Raw genomic sequence first — 17,964 nt, forward strand, 5'->3', positions numbered from 1 at the left:
CTAAACCTGAGGCTCTATGAACCCCCACAGCATCTTTTTCAATCAAACCAGTATGACACCCATTTCACTTTCATTCCCTATAGACAATAGCTTCTTGAGTTTTTCTATGTATCCATTCCCTATCAATGCCCAGCGCACACCGTTCCTACGCAGAATGGGAAATAATATAAGGAAACATCAAAAAGTCTGTGGACGATGGAATGAAAAAGTAGTGGAATGTTTCCACAAGCTTTTTAAATTCCCTTCATATGTCCATGCCTTCCTTTTCCCTTTGTTTTCTGTTCCCATTCCACACTTTAATGCCTTTTCTCTAGAGAATCCCCAGGGCCCATGGGGTTGGATAGCTGTTAACTAAGGAGTTTACATCTCAAGTTCAACCTCCAAGAGCACTTGATGGTTTAATCAGTTATGGCTTCCATGACTACTGGATTTAAAAGGAGCATCTTAGAGGGAAAAACCTCATGGTTAACTCAAATGAATAAGTCACTAACCGTATAAATCACAAAAATAAGCCAGAGAAACCGAACGAGCTTTCCACCACCTCAATACCTAGGGAATGCTATTGAAGCCCTGAGCTTGACTGAAGGCACGGGCCAGGAATGAGAATAACAGGAAAAATGACCCAAGTCAGGAGTCCTGGGGATGTTCATTGGAGTCCATTGTCAGAGGCGCTAAGGAGAGAGCCTGCGAAGGAGTGGAGGTGACCGGACATGACTGGTGCGATCCTGAGCGAACAGGAGCCTTTGCCTGACAAATGAGCACATGTGTGACCCCTGAGGGCAACAAGTGGGAAACCCCCTGTCGTCTCAGGAAGAGGATATGGTGTAAAAAGCGGTGTTTGAAAAGGGTTCTAATACCTGTGGACTTAGCAGTTGTAGAGAAGGAACCTGGCCAGGAAGCCTTGGTTGTCGTTAGCTGTTCCCAAGTTGGTTCCCACTAATGGTGACCTCGTGGGCGAGCGACTAGAACGCTGCCTGTTTCTGCATCCTCATGGCCCCTGGGATGCTTGAGTCCCCTGTTGCCTTCCCGCAGAGGGAGGTCACCTTCCAGCATGGTATTGGACAACTTTCTGTTGTAATCCATGGTGTTTGCACTGGCTAATCTTCAGAAGTACAACGACAGTAAGTCCCGAGTTGTATCAACTGACACCCTGCAATCGCCCCGTAATGTTATGTAAATCTATCGTCACTTTGAAATGATTAAATAAACCAACCCCTCCTTGTAACAAATTCTTCATCCCAATCGCCTTCACTTGCTGCATGGGTAGCTCTTAAATCATTAAACAGCCTTCCAGCCTTTTCTTGCACTAAAATAAGGTGGAATTAGAACCATACATACCTGTTCGACTTATCCACAAATTCAACTGTACATTTCCACAATTGTATGCTTACTCTGTTTTAGTCTGCATGTCCCACTGAAGCCTGACCTTGTATCAACCTTGTGATAATTGCTGGTATTTGGAATATTGAGCACATCATTTCCAATATCATGGCAACACACAAGCCAGCACAATACAACAAACTGACAGCCAGGTGTGGGGCAATCATAGCGAATAGTATTGTTTGTACTCTGTATCTTACTGTTGGGGGGTTCGCCTAATAATATGACTGTGAGTCGATAATTTACCATGTGCCGGGCGCTGTTATATTAAATCTATTAAATTATCTGTAACTGTTTTATGTGCATTAAATCACTCCGTATCTGTGTTGTAGTGATTACTATTATCCCATTTTATAGATGAGGAAACTGTGGTAGAGAAGTTATTTGTCTAAAGCAACAGCCCCAGTACGCGGCAGAGAAAGGATTCTAATGCAGATGCTGGCCTCGACAACGCGAACCTGCTGGGGGGGGGGGGGACGGGGCCTGGGCTGTGGAGTCAGCGTCCTAGCGGGCAGGAAGAGCGGGTCCAGGCATTGTGCACACAGATGGTGCTCTGGGGTGTGAGGAGGATAGGTCATAAGGGGACAGAGAAAAGAATGAAGCCTGATTCCCAGAAAATTTTAGAGATGACAAAGCCAGGAGCCAGGAAATGAGAAATGTTTGCTATCTCAGACCTTAAACATCACATTTTCGAGCAGTCTAGCTTCTCCGGCTATAAATCAGCACATCTGTGTGTTACTCTTAGGCAGAAGCCTGGATGAGGTCTCTACTGGACTCAGCAGTTTTTCACATACAGAGTCAGTACCAGGACCACTTGCTGTTCAGTCAAGCTTGACTCACGGTGACCTCAAGTGTATCCGAGTAAAACTATGCCATGGGGTTTTCAATGGCTGAATTGGGAAGATCTCCAGGCCTTTCTTCGGAGGTGACTCTGGAACCTCCAACCTTTCAGTTAACAGCTGAGTGCCTGAACTGTCTGCATCACCCAGGGACTTCACAGACTCCGCAGCTTTCTCTTACTGAAGACTTGCTTCGTGCTAGGCACTGGGCCAGCAATTTGATCTGTATCATCGCATTCGTTTCTCGCCACGGGACTGTGAGGCTTGCTGTTGCTGCTCGCTGCCATCCGGTGAGTGTCCAGTCACGGTAACCTTATGGATAACCTGGTAAAATGTTGCCCAGGGCTGTTCCATCTTCATAACCGTTGGTAAGTGTGAGTCCATTACTGTGGCTATTACATAGGTCAGTGCATCTCCCTGAGGGTTCCCTACTTTTCACTCCCACCTTTCTTTACCAACCGCAATGTCCTGGTCTAGTGACTGGTCTTTCTGGATGACATAGCCAAAGTTGCTGATGTTAGGTGGCACAACTGTTGCTATAGCTAATCCCATTGTGGTAACCACTGAGTCAAACCAGCTCATGGAGGATCTCCTTTTTTGGATGACTCTCTGCTTGAACAACCATGATACCCTTATCCAGGGAATGGTCTCTCCTGATATGTCCAAAGTCTGTGAGTGAGTCTAATTCTCTCATCGTCGTTTCTATGGCGCATTCTGCTTGTGTTTCTTCTAAGGCTGATTGGCTTGTTTTTCTGGAGGCCCCTGGTATATTCAACGTTCTTCACCAACATCATAATTCAAATGCAGCAGTTCTGTCCTGCCTCCCTTTTTCACTGCCTGAGTACTATGTGTACCTGTATGTTACAAAAGAGCAAACCAAGCTTTGCCCAGAGACACGCAGTTATGAAAGTCCTAAGATTTGAACCCAGGAAGCTCTGACCTCAAAGGTTAGTGACTGCCTGTCTGCTCCTAGCTGAAGTCAGCATCCTCAGGTCCTCGTCTGTGCACGCTTCCTTCTCTCTATGTGAAAGATGAGGCTTGCTAAGCTCATGAAGATTTATAATCTCAGAAACCCACCAAAGGCAGTTCTGCTTTATCTTACAGGCCACCGAAGGTTGGGATCAGTTCGATGGCAGTGAGCTAAGAGTTATAGTGAGTTCTCGCTTCCCCAAAGCAGCCCCATTCCCCACCAAGGAAGAAAGGCACAGCACCCCTTCCTTGGAGTTGCCATCAACCCCCCACCCCAAGCCCATCAACAACCAGCAAAGGAAAATCGCTCAGTCCCTGGGACCTATCGATTGATGGGTAAATTGTATCAATTCATGGCCTCATCTGGATATCTCCTTTCCCTTTTTAATGCCCAGAGAGCAAGTTCACATGGGAACTAGCGCAAGATGCAGGATCAGAAAGCCTGGGTCCCAGGCGTGGATCCTCAGCTCAGGGATGTATGATTACGTGAAAACCTCAATTTCCTTGTGGGCTATTGGGAGAACTGAGTGAAATGATGCATGTGAAATGCTTTGTGAACTAAAAAGCCCGATGTATCTATTCCACAACACTGACCGGTTCTCCCTCGTCGGTCAGAATTGAGCCCAGAATAACCATCCCCCGTGTTGCTGCCTCCACATTAGGGGAGATGAAACTGTCAACAGGGAAGCCAGGCATCCATCAGAGGTCCTTTGTGTACAGAACTACCTGCCTGCCGAGCCAGGGCTGGAGTCGGAGCCAGGCAAGATGGCTCTCCATCGTACAGGGCCTCGCGGCTTACAAAGCACATAGACATCTTTTATCTGATTTGTGTCACAATCACCCGGTGGCGGGCCAGGTGGACAGCGTTATCCCTGCTGGGCAAAAGAGAAAACCGAGTCTCCAGAGAGGAACAGGGAGTGATCCACTGCCCCACAGTTACTGAGTGGAGCGGTGGGTTCCAACCCCAGGCTTGGGCCTCTGGGTGCACTGTTTTCCTAGTTTTAGATGGTCAGGCCCATGGCTCCACAAGTGCAGCCTCGTGGCTCAGCTCGGTATGCACAATAGAGTGGGTAGCGTATGATCTTTAACAGAGAGAGAGAATCATCAGCAACAAACCCTTTGTGCATCCATCGGGGAATTCCGAGCCACGGCTCCCCGTGTGTCACAGAGCAGAACTACCCCGGCAGGTTCTCTTGGCTGCAATCCTTACCGGAGCAGACGGTTGGCTGCCTCTCTTTTTAATAGCAATTCTGGGTAGGTTCCAACCCCAAACCTTTAGGTTAGTTGTCAAGTGCAAATATCTTGCACCACCGAGGGACCCTAGCGTAATGATAAATGGTATAAATTATGTATTCGTGCATAATTATGTATACGTTGTATAAGTGATAAATTAAGCATACATTACTTTTGATTAGGCAATTTTTTGTTTGAATCTCAAACATTTTAGAAGCCCTTTGAAAACCCACCTGCCCCTAAACACAGTGTCAATAGAGTCTGAAAGTGAAAACCGCCTAACCCCTCACCCCAGCCCTCACTTTCTGTTTCAGCCCAAGGTACTTTACTGAACTCACTGTGTCTCACTTGTGCCCAGAGGTGGGATCCTTTGCCCAGAAATGGGCCTTGAGGATGGCAGGTGGCCAGGAGTCTATCATTGAGAAGGATGACAACTTCTACTTGTTCAAATCTTAACCTAATTGCCACTTCTCTGCAAGCCTTACCTGACTGCCAAGCCGGCCGGGGTGTTCCCACAGTGAACGGCACCGCACTGAGTCACTCCATCTGACTGCCACGCCTCTCTGATTTCCCCTCGAGACAGTGTGCGATGAAGGCCCAGGACATCTGTGGTCCCACTAGCGCTAGCCCGGGGCCTGTCTGTAATCCCTGTGAAGAGTGAGTGAATGAAGGCATGGGTGGATAGTGGAAGGTGATTTATATCCACTCTAGCCAGTGGCAACTTGGGTTGGTGGCATCCAGTGGGAACCCTTGGACAGGCTGCCCAGTGAACCAACACCCCGCTCCCACAAACACACACCTTGGGTAGGGAAGGACCCGCCAAGCTCTGCCTTCTGTGCCGCCCTTCCTCCATCTCCCCTTTTTCCCTCATTGGTTGGGGTAGTTAGTTTATTGTGCCAACCTGGCTGATAAACACAGGTGGGATTATTTGAAGGGCAGAGAGATAAATGGCTCGCCGAGCCTCGTATTTCTTGTCTCTTGCTCTTTGACCATTGGACGAGTGTGCGGCTGCCTTGCTTGTTCTGTGCCTCCATTTGCAAGCTACACTACCTGTGGGACACCTAACCTGTGGACTGTGTCACAGTAACTTGAGGTTCCTTCAAGGCCTGCTTCGTCACACCATTGAAACTTACATCTCTTGAGCTGGGGATTGTCGGACCCTGTCATCTGGCTGACTGTTGGTGACCTGCCTTGCTGTTTGCTGTCTGTGTCCGGATCGCCTGAATTGCTCTACAGAGGACTACCCGGTGGCCCTCAAGACTTGTAGGACTGCAAGTGTCTCACAACGGTCTCATGGGAGTGAGTTGCACTGAGCCATTTGTACTGCTTTATAATTTAATGAACTGTTTATTTCTTGTTATATATCTATCTGTATAAATATATATAAAATTATTAGTGTTCTGATTTTGTTTTCCTAGAGAACCCGGTCTAACACATTGGTGAAAGCAGAGACCCTTCCATTTGACCCTTCAGTCCACCCAATGGCAGCGCTTCCCTGTTTACATCCCAACTCTGGGGTAAGGATGAAGGCCATACCACCACTGCTTCCACCAAGACCTTGAATTCAGTTTGGTGTCACCACCTTTTGACCATTTGGCATCACACCCTAAGTGACACCGGTGCCTCTAGCTCCTAAATGTTCCTCTTCCACTTTTTTATCAAATAGTAGCAGGGTGCAAAGGGGAGGGAGGTGGGGCAGGAGGTAGTTGACAATTAAGACCCAAACCAAAATCTATTCCAATGCATAACAACCATTTAGGAAAGGAGAGAGCTGTATTTGTGGGTCTCCAAGGCTGTAAATCTTCAAGGAAACAGAAAGCCTCAACTTTCGCCTGCAGAGCAGCTGGTGGGGTTAAACCACCAACCTTGTGATTAAAAGCCCAAGTGTAAACCACCAAGCCACCAGAGCCCCTTACAATTAAGATAGGGTTTTTTAATAGTATTTATTTTAAAAGTGTTTTACATCAACTTTTTCTATGGTTGTTGCTCTTTTTGTTGTTGTTGTTTTGTTTTTTAATAAATCATTTTATTGGGGCGTTGAAAGTGACCTGTGCTGAGGGCCCCTCGTTGTGTGATCCCAGGACTTGTTTGAACTCAGTGATTACCTTTCTGCCATTTCTTTCTTTGTCGCTGGTGTTCAAGGGGCAGTAGCTGTTTGCTGTGCAGCAGTTTCAATGTATCCAGTTTCTTTTGGTAAATGTAATTTTTGCCAATCTACCTTAGGGCTTTCTCCTTGACCTACAAAACAGCGCTGCGCACTCTGTGTTCACTGGGGAGAAGGCCTCTTCACCTTTATTTGGAGAATCGAGTGTGTGCTGCAGCCTGTTATCCTCAGTGGGAAGTTTGATTCATCTCACCAGGGAACAGTTGGGGGCAATTTGAGCCTTGATTTCCACATCTTTCTTTAATGAAATGCACCTATTTGGATGATAAAGAGCCACTGTAAATTGGGAACATCTTACAAATGCAAAGTGCCCTTTTATATAGCAATGTATATCTGATTTTAAAATGTGTCCTGTAATGGTATTCTAATACAATAACGATTCCTACAAAGAGTTTAGAATAACTTGGGGAAATGTTTATGAAATAATGTTCACTTTAAAGCAGAATATAAAATGATACACATACAGTGTGCCTTCAATTCTTCTTTTTACAAGTATAAAAGCAAACAGAAAATTTCTTCTTGTTCTCTCCACAACAAACCTATCGCATGGCTGTGTGTGATCACTAAGTAATTTGTCCAAAGCTACAGGGCTCCAGGGGCTGCCCAGGGCTCGCAGTCCACGGAGACGTTTGTTTGTACCTGTGAATCTCATCCAGGAGGCAACAGAGTAAGGGGAAGGAGTGGCATTAACACTGTATAAAATACTGTCAGGTCTGCTTCTGGACATGCGCTAGAATTGCATTCCTTAGGACCGTGGAGTTGGGTAAGGCCCAAATAACTTGCTGCAGCCAGTAACCTGTGAACTGAGATCATACATGCCTTTCCAGGTGGAAATATTAAGAGCCAGTGTACATTCTCAGTGCACAATTGAATGAGGGAAAACTCATTCATATAGATTCCAGACTGTAACTCTTTACAGGAGTAGAAACTCCCATCTTTCTGCAGGGGAGCAGCTGGTGGTTTTGAACTGCTGACCTTGCCGTTAGCAGCCCAGTGGTTAACACTATAGCACCAGGGCTCCTTTTCATATATGCTAGAGTGAGTTAACAGTATTTCTATAAAATGATAGAACCCTTGATCAAGCAATGTCAAAATGTGAAGCATTGTTTCTCAACATACTCTTTCTCTCTTCTGAAGCAGTGTTTCCATCTCCCTAGACCTTCTCCAAGGGAGACCTGGTAGCATAGTGGGTTTTGTCTTGAGCTACTAATCACGGCTTAGCAGTTCAAACCCCCCAGAAGTTCTTCAGGAAAATGATGTAAATATGTATCGCCATTGACACCCACAGGGGCAGTTCTAAGCCTTTCCATAGAACGACCATGAGTCAGTATTGGTCTTGACGGCAGTGAGTGAGTAAGGGAACCCTGCTGCAGTCAGGAACCTCAGCACCACTCTGAGGTAGTTGCTGGGCTGCTAACCACAGATTGGGAGTTCGAGCCCACCAGTCGCTCAATGGGAGGAAGATGGGATGGTCTGCTCCCATTGAGATTTAGTCTCAGAAACAAATCCTTTATAGGGTGACTATGATTCAAAATTGACTCAATAACACAGGCTTGGGGTTTGATTAACCCATCCTGGAAGAACTCTGTGCTCTTGGATTGATACCATGTCAAAATGGAAGTTCCGGCATCGTCTAGCACCTCAATGTAGATTCCTTTCAAATGCTCTTTGAATTTGGAAGAACAAAAAAATAGCCTGAAAATACAATATCAGGGCTGGAGGAGGGTGGATAAAACAACGCTTCCTACTTTCAAAACATGAGCAGGTGCACCGTCATGATGGACAAAAGATTCCTCCATGCAACTTTCCTTTTTCTCCCCAAAGCAATTTTCAACTTCCTTTAAGTTTCCTAACATGCTCCATGATCATCCTGTGTTCTTTGAGGAAACTTATCAAGAGGACCCCTTTGGAATCTCAAACACACAGTACCATGGCTTGCTGAGCTCTGACCTCTTTGCCTGAGTTTAACTGGCCCAGCAGATTCTTTCAGAAGCCACTATTTTTTAAGGCGTCTTAACAAAGCTGAGACACACGTATTACTGAGAGAGCCTGTCTGCAGCTGTCTACTGACTGCAGAGACATTTGTAAACACATTCCTCCTGGGGGAAGCTGTGCATATATGACTGGAACTATTATAGTAATGTGCTTTTAACTTACCCTCCTATGATCCCTACCCTCAACAAACTTTCACTCTAATTGAATACATTTAGGGCAAAGAAATTATTCCAGTGGTATCTGAAAGCCACATGTGATTTGATTGTGTGTCAGAATTTTTCAACGGTAGCTCTACTGATGTATGAAATTATTGAGTATTATATTCTACATTATAAAATATAGCTCTCATATCATATATACTCTCTCTTAGATCCCAGCACTTGTCTGTCAGTTTGTCATGCTGTGGTAGCTTGTGTGTTGCTGGGATGCTGGAAGCTATCTTACTGGTATTTCAAATACCAACAAGGTCACCATTGTGAACAGGTTTGGGCAGATTCCAGACTAAGAGCAGGCTATGAAGAATGAATGGGCTGTCCACTTCTGAGGAATTAGCCACTGAAAACTCTATGAGCAGTGTTGAAACAAAGTCAGTTAATTAAAACTTAATAAATCGGAGCCAAACATTGTCAGAGACCATGCCAGAAATTGAGCCCCTGAGGTTGGAAGGCATTTGAACTATGACTGAGGAAGAGCTGCCTTATCAAAATAGTCTTGACCAGAATGATGCAGGTGGAGTAAATCCTTTGGGAGTGAAACTTTCTGAACCATCATTAACTGATGAGGCACAACTCAAAATGAGATGTAACAGCTGAAAATATCAATTGATTGGATCAAAATGGATGTCAGAAGAGACTCTGAAAGTTGTTCTTAGTCATAGACCAGTTAAGGCAAATGGAAGAAATGAGAAAGTCAAAGAACTGAACAGAAAATTTCAAAGGGCAACTTGAGAAGACAAAGTAAATATTATAATGAGATGTGCAAAGATCTAGAGTTAGAAAAGAAAAAAATTCACTCAGTATATATGAATTTGAAAGGACTCAAGAAAAAATTCAAGCCCCAAGTTTCAGTAGTGAAATGTTTTTTGGGTAAAATATTGAATGATACAGGAAGCATCAAAAGATGGAAAGAATGCATAGAGTCAGTACACCAAAAAGAACTAGGCATCATTCCACCATTTCAGGAGGTAGCATCTGAGCAAGAACCAACGGTACTAAAGGGAGAAGTTCAAGATGCACTGAAGGCATGAGCCAAAAACAAGGCCCTGGGGAATTGATGGAATGCCAATTAAAATGTTTCAACAAGCTGATGAAGCACTGGAAGCGCTCACTAGTCTACACCAAGAAAATTGGATGACAGTTACTTGGTCAACTGACGGCGAAAGTTTCATATCTGTACCCATTCCAAAGAAAGGGGACCCAACAGAATGCTCAAACTATAGAACAGTATCATTGATAGCACATACACGTAAAATGTCACTGAAGATTATCCAACAACAGTGGCAGCAGCAGTACATTGACGGGGAACTGCCAAAGGTTCAGGCCTAATTCAGTAGAGAACGTTGAAAAAGAGAAATCACTGACGATGTCAAATGATCTCGGGTGAAAGCAGAGAATACTAGAAAGATGTTTGCTTATGTTTTATTGGGTATGCCAAGAAATTCAGCTGTGTGAATCATAGCAAACTATCGATAGCCTTGAGAAGAATGGGAATTCCAAAACACTCCATTGTTCTCACGTGGAACTTGTACATGGATCAAGAAGCAATTGTGTGAACAGAATGAGGGAATGGTGCATGGATAAAAATCAGGAAAGGTATGTGTCAGGGTTTTATCTTTTCACTGTACTTATTCAATCTGTATGCTGAGCAAATAAAGAGGTACTGGATTATATGAAGAAGAATGCAGTATCAGGATTGGGAAAAGATGTACTAACAACCTGTGATCTATAGATGACACAACCTTGCTTACTGAAAGTGAAGAGGACTTGAAGTACTTGGTGATGAAGATCAAAGACTGTAGCCTTAAATATGGATCACAACTCAATGTAAAGAAAACAAAAATGCTCACAACTGGACCAATAATAGGCAACATCACGATAGATGGGGAAAAGACTGAAGTTGCCAAGGATTTCATCTTGCTTGGATCCACAATCAATGCTCATAGAAGCAGCAGTCAAGAGATCAAAAGCAATACAAGACCTCTTTCAAATGTAGAAAAGCATGTTACTTTGAAGACTAAGGTGGACCTGGCCTAAGCGATGGTATTTTCAATCGCTTCATATGCATGTGAAAGTTGAATATTGAATAAGGATGGTCAAAGAAAAATCAATACAGTGGAACCTTGGTGTTGATGAAGAATATTAAAAGTACCGCACACTGTCAAAACAAACAGATCTGTCTTGGAAGAAGGACAACCAGAATGCTTCCTGAGGGCAAGGATGGTGAGCCTTCATCTCGGGTACTTTAGACCTGTTGTCAGGAAGGGCAACCAAAAAGACGACCCTCCACAAGAAGAATTCACACAGTGGCTACAGCAATGGACTCAGACAGAAGAACAATTGTGAGGACAATGCAGGACCAGGGGGCGTTTTATATTGTTGCGTATCGACAGGATACACGTATCGACCAGGAGTTAGAAGCAACTTTGCTGTACCTAACAGCAATGTTCTAGATAGGAGTCCAACTGTCTTTCCCATTCCATGACTTCACCCCCAAACAGGAATAAAGGATTTGTGGATAGGTAAAAATGTGGCGGTTTGGTCATAATGCAATTCCTCTAAATAAAAATCAGATTATTAAGTTAGAGGTACTTCCTGAGTAAGATAATAACTTTCATCCCCATCCCCTTCCAAGGGCAGGTCACTTCCTGGTGCCTCTTTTGCAGGATCCTCCCAAGGCAATGGGGTTGGTTGGCAATCAATGGTCAGTCCAAGATATTTCTTGTACATTTTCACATTTGACAGTTTACCATGGCTTCAAATGCAGAATAAATTATTTAACTTCATTCCTAAAGAGGAATGAAGTACTGGTGCATGCTACAACATGGGCTGGGAAACATTTTGCAAAATGAAATGTCAAACCCCGAAGGACAAATGATCTCACTTACATACACTACCTAGAATAGGCAACCCCCTAGAGGCCAAGTTAGTTCCTGTCACCAGGACCTGAGGAAGGGGAGTTACTGCCTACAGAGACAGTTTCTATCTGGCATGGTGATGAAGTTTTGGAAAGAGTAGTGGTGGTTACACCATATCATGAATGCAATTATAACACTAGGCTGTCCAGTTAAAATGTTAAATTCCCAAATGTGTTATATTTTCAATGCAGAAGCAATCTGGGGTGTAGAAGTTTTGTTATATTATGTTAAAGAAGCCTTCCCTAAGTGCTCCCAAATTCAGAGACTGTTCAACTTAATTTATGCAGAGGCAAACGGAAGAAGCTACTATGGGAGATTCTGATGACTCCCTCTATAAGGCCCGTCATCAGTTGCCCCAGTCGGAAAAAAAAAAATCTTATGGGGTAATATGGCTTGCTGGCCAACCTGACATGCCTTCTGAGATGGATCCTCTCACTCACGGCACTTGCCAGGAGTGGTGCTCCTTTGATGCCAGGACCCAAAACACAATGGAAAGCTCTTCACTGGGGTGCCCTCCATACTCCCAGGAAACCCTCCTCCCATCGCTCACTGTGAGGACACTGTGGGCCCGGCCAGGAGGAAGGCAAAGAGGCCTATTTCTCACTCCCACTACCGAGGCGCCTTTCCAGGACCACGCGAATGACCGCTCCTCAGAGAGGCAGTCTGTCTTGCCTGACTTCACCAGACCGACTAAGAGATTCTGCCAAGTCAGAACCTCCCACGCTCTCAATTCTGGGTCAAGTCTGACACTGATTCTGCAGACAAGGACTCACCAAGGCCAGGAATGCCGGTCCACTTGTGGCAGAAAGAACGGAAAGGATGGACTGAGGAGCCCTGCAGGCTTGTCCATTGAGACGGGACAGGCACTCCGTCATGCTTATCAGCAGCAAACAGCGCTTCTCATTGACAGACCAAGTCATCACAGGCTCCTCCCAAACCGAGAGCATTTCTCCAAATTTGGGGATTCTCTCCAGAAAGACTTATTCCCTGTCAATGTCAGCCCATTGTTGCTTCATGTTTCTGTCTCCTTACAGTGCTCCTATTTCCCAGACTAAAGGGAACGAACCTTGGTGAAGACGCCGCTCTCGCACTGTTCTTTGCTTTCACTGCGTTGTACTGTGTCCCCTCAGCACTCGGAAAAGAACTTGTTTCCCACCCAAGGAGCTAGTAGTCGTGATACTCACAGATATTGAAAATTATAAACCAGATTTGCTCCCAGTTTTTTCTTTATCTGCCAGAAAGCTCAAGACTAAACATCAGTTCAAATATAGAATTGGGCCTTTTGACCCACATATCTGCATCATGTTTCTAACGTACATATCACCCCACACTAATTATTTTTTACTTACATTTAAGTATATTATTATATGGATTTGTGTATCCTATGCCCCCTAGGTCAGGAGCTCTGGTTGGCAGTTGGTTAAGGATTGGGTTGCTAACCACAAGTCAGCAGTTCAAATCCTCCAGCCCTTCCACAGGAGAGAGAGAATGCTGTCTGCTCCCATAAAGATTAACCGTCTTGGGAACCCCACAGAGCAGGTCAGCTCTGTCCTGTAGGGCCGCTGTGTGTGGGGATCAACTCGATTGCAGTGGGTTGTGTTTTGGTTATAGGCATCCTCAACTCTTGCAAAATCCACTCAGAAATAAAGGACAGATACATATGCATTCGTAGACCCAAATCCCCATGCCAGGATCACCTCGCAACCTAATTTCCTTCCTGGGTGTCCACAGTCTTCCGAGGAGTGGGATCCTCTCTCCTGCAGGATTCGTCCCCATTCTTTGGATGATATGTCCTCCTTCCAAACCACAGAGAAGGAATGGTGTCCATAGGGACAAAGAGGTCAAGTACCTTGGTCCAGGTCACCTGTCCCAGCAGCTGCCCTTGCAGGATTGTCACAGGTCTACATGTTTCCAGCCCAATGAACCTTTAACATTTTTCTGCTTTTTACGCAATTCACAGTATGGAAAAGCCACAATTAAAGGAAAAAGTTAAACTAGCCATATCGTTTTAGGGTCCTGCTCTAACCTTATTTCCATCTTCTCCTATGTAGGGGATTTTCCCTTCCCTTATCTTTTTTCTGAACATGTTTACATTTTGCTGTACTTTTTTCTCTTTTATTTTCAATCCTGCACTAGAAATTTAAAAAGACAATAATTCTGACTGCCTGGCTGAACTACTGCCATAGATACTTGATAAGTGTTCGTTCCTGTCCCCTACACCGATGACATGCCTTCACACAGATTTTGGACACTAATTATATGCTTTGCTCTCCCTTCTTGTTCCCTCAACCCCCGAGCTCTGTGCTCCTTTCCACACACATTGAGCCTGTTGTTTCCGAATGTTTTCAAATGAATTAGATAAGATAGAATTGATGCATGCCAATATCATTCTGGTAAAACGTTAGAAACAAACAAGGTGTCAGTCAGCTGAATTGGGAAATTAGAAAGCATTACCTGTTTCCAACCTCTCTTCCTGTCTTCAGCATATTGGATATTTGTTTTTGCATAGCCATGGGAATGAAGTATGTCTGCTGGTTTTTACTTTACAAATATCACTTCAATGATGTCAGAGGGAGAACGTTGATGACTTGTGGTGGCAACTTACCCAGCACTCACCCCTTCCATGTATCTATGACCCCTCCATTTTCATGAAGGGGGTCCATGTGGTCCTAAGAAAGCTGACTTCAATCTCTAACTCCAGGAAGGACCGCATGTCTGAGGCTGAACCAGTGAGCACATTCTGCCCATCTGGCCACACTGATGCCCCCTGGGTAATATGAGCTCAGACAAGACCATCAAGGAAATCACAGAACTTTGGTCCACAATGTTGAGTAGGGCATTTTCCCCAAAACAAGAAGTCTTAAGTCCCTTCAATCATTTTGCCACCCTAAGGGAAACCAGGCAAAGGATGAAGCCAAAAATTAGAAAATTTAAACATTTTTAAGTGGAAGCAGTACCCTGGTGACAAGTTTGAGTTATGTGAATTAATAGTTTTGTCTTTACTCAAGTTCATGTGTTACTTTCCAGCTCATGTGTATCAGTTATCCTAGCTCAAAATTCATGTACATTTTCTTGTTTTTGATTGATAAATGTTGTGATTCGCCTTTGCTACTCATTCTCTGCCCAGTATCCTAAAGACATGAAACAGATAGAGGTTATAGTGGCGTGTATGCCCATGTGCATGTGTTTCTCCAGATGATCAACACCAACAATTGTCATTACCAACATCATCACACTGGATGGAGTTATCATATGTAAATCAAACTCAGATGACCAAAGTTTACAGCAGCACTTGAAATTTAGTGTCTCAGAAACATTTCATTTCAGGCCCATAAAAGTTATGGTATGCTGATTAAATACCGACTGGAAGCTGAAAGAGTATTTACTTTCAGTTTATAGGCATACATTCTGCTGCCACCTAATTTCCCCCCCAAATATTGTGGCCTACACACAACCAAATGCCTGTATTTCATGTGTTTTAAGGGGAGGGGGCATGAGTACTCTTTATTTTTTATAATGGTATTTTCTGCCAATAATAAAACTCAGGGAAGATGAAATGACAGTAAACGAAACCATTTTAGGGTTTCAAAGAAGGCATTTTACGTGTGTGTGTGTGTGTGTGTGTGTGTGTGTGTGATATTCTGGTTGGGGTTTTGCAAGGGGAAAGAGAGCATTCCTTCTCAGTGGGGAACAGTTTTCAGATGAGCATGTTCAGCTTTCCCTGTGCATCTCTACCCTAGAGCATCTGAGTGTGAGGGACCAAGCACCTTCCCTCTTCCTCTCTGAGAAGACACAGCTCAATGGTCCCCTGGAGAGAGAAACACAAAGAAGCTGCCTGGGCAAGGGGGCAAGCTGTGTCGGTGAACCTTCTAGTGAGCCTGCTCTTTGCACGTATTGCAGTGAGAAGACAGGGACCGAGAGGGCAGGACAAGGACACAAGTGAGTGAAAAATGTGCTTTAGGGCTAGGCGACTGTGAGACTTGGAGAGTTTGGATGCTACAGGGTCCACATGGGTAAGGGATTTGAAATGAATTGCTGTGGGTCACGGAGCTGTTTACCTTGTACATGGTTAGAAATGACATTGCTCAAGACCTGAATTCTGGGTTTCTAGGTGACTTCACAAGCAATGCATACATCCTATGTTGATTTCTTTTCAATAGTTGAATACGAACATTTTCAAACACACAGAAAAGTTGAAAGAATTGTGGAGTGGACACTAAGTTTGCTAAATGAATATTTGCTATCCATTTGGCTCTCCGTTCATTCATCAGTCCACTGTCCTTTGGGGCATTTCAATAAGTTGCTGAAACCAGTCGTGGGTCAGAGACCAACTGGCAGCTAACAGTGATCACGGAACAACTTATTTCAAAAATGTTGTGAACGGCACTGTTAGACTACTCAAGAGATAAATCTAGAGTCGAAATGGCTAAATTGTGATTGTTTGTGAGGAAATTAAATGATTTTGTCAACAGGGACTTGTACATGTGCATGCACACACGTGCATACGTAAGAGCAGTAATCAAGACGGAGCCTTCTGTGCTATGATCCCCGAGGTAAGGAGTGCAAAAGGATCAAATTATCTTTCAGTAGGACTGCAAATTATTGTGCTGTTGTCTGACAGACAGTAAAAACCACAGTGGGCTATTCAATCAATAGCTATAGAGTAGAACATTGGCCGGTTAAGAAATAAAAAATGAAAAGCCAGGGTCTCACTATTGATGGAATACCTTGATGATTTGTGATAAATGATAATGGTTTTTATATGATTTGTGATTTGTGTTAGAGGTGCAAGCCTCAGCGTAAACCAGTATCAACAAAAATAAGAACAGAGGAACAGGTAGGGAAAGGACAGCGAGAGCTTAAGGAATAATAAAAATCATTTCAGGAGGGAAACCATGCCAAGCAATAGCCTTAATATCGCACATAAGTAAATGTTACTGAAAGTAATTCAAAAGTGATTTCAACCGTACGTTGACAGCTACCTCTCAGATTCAGAAGAAGATTTGGAATGAGGGATATCGTTGCTGATGTCAGATGGATGGATCTGCGATGAAGACAGAGAATAAACAGCAAAAAGTCATTTGTGTTTATTAGACTGCATGTATCATAACATTATTGATAATGTTCATTAGGAAGAATGGAAATTCCAGAACACTTAATTGTATAATGTGGAACCTGTACATAGACCAAGAGGCAGTCTTCCAAACAGAACAAGGAGTACTGCTTAGTTTAAAATCAGGAAGGGTAGTCTGATCAGAGCTCAGGGGAGCAAATGAAGGGGGAGGAAGAGAGAGTGAAGCGCATCCTGGCCCACAAAGCCTGGAGGACGATATCCCCGCTCAGAACAGTCAATGCACAGAGTGTGCCATATGGCTGGCCCCACTAAGACATGACATCCCTCACTGACCCATGGCCCTATGGAGGACAACACTGGAGACACAATAAAGGGCGTGGGGCAGAGCAGCAGGGGAGAACAGGGAGGTCCCGAGGGAGTGGTAAGGATAGATTTGGGGGCCAGGGTGTGGCATCCTATTGGACTCACCTGGAGGACATTCCTAGGGGTTGACAGACCTTGAACTATTACAAGTTTTTCTTTTTTTAATCTATTTACTTTTTGTCATTGGTTTATTACTATTGTCATCATTTTGGGTTTTTTTGTTGCTTTGTTTTGTGCTGTCTTGTGTTTTTTGTATGCATATTATTATCTCTGCAGGTCTATCTATATAAGATAGGCTGAATGAACAGTCTGGAGGAGAAAACAACGGGACTGATGGTTCTGGGGAGACATGGGAGAGGGGCAGGTGGGGGGAAGGAGGTAGTGTTGACCAGCCCAGGGACAAGGGAACACCAAGTGATCCAAAGTCACTGGCAAGGAGGGTGTGAGAGGCCTGGTAGGATTGATCAAGGCCAATGTAACCAAGAGAAATGACTGAAACCCAAATGAAGGCTGAGCATGATAATGGGACAAGAGGAAAATAGAAGGAAATAGAGGAAAGAAATAGGAAGAAAAGGGCATTTATAGAGGTCTAAATACAGGAATGTACATATGTAAAAATATTTATATATGATGATGATGGAGAAATAGATCTATGTGCATATATTTATAGGTTTAGTATAAAGGAAGCAGATGGACATTGGGCCTCCACTCAAGTACATCCCCAATGCAAGAACACTTTGCTCTATTAAATTGGCATTCCATGATACACAATTTCCCGATGCAATCACTGAAGACAAAGCAGGTGCATAAGCAA

Source organism: Tenrec ecaudatus, chromosome 4, assembly GCF_050624435.1.
Source record: "Tenrec ecaudatus isolate mTenEca1 chromosome 4, mTenEca1.hap1, whole genome shotgun sequence".
NCBI classification, from domain to species: Eukaryota; Metazoa; Chordata; class Mammalia; order Afrosoricida; family Tenrecidae; genus Tenrec; species Tenrec ecaudatus.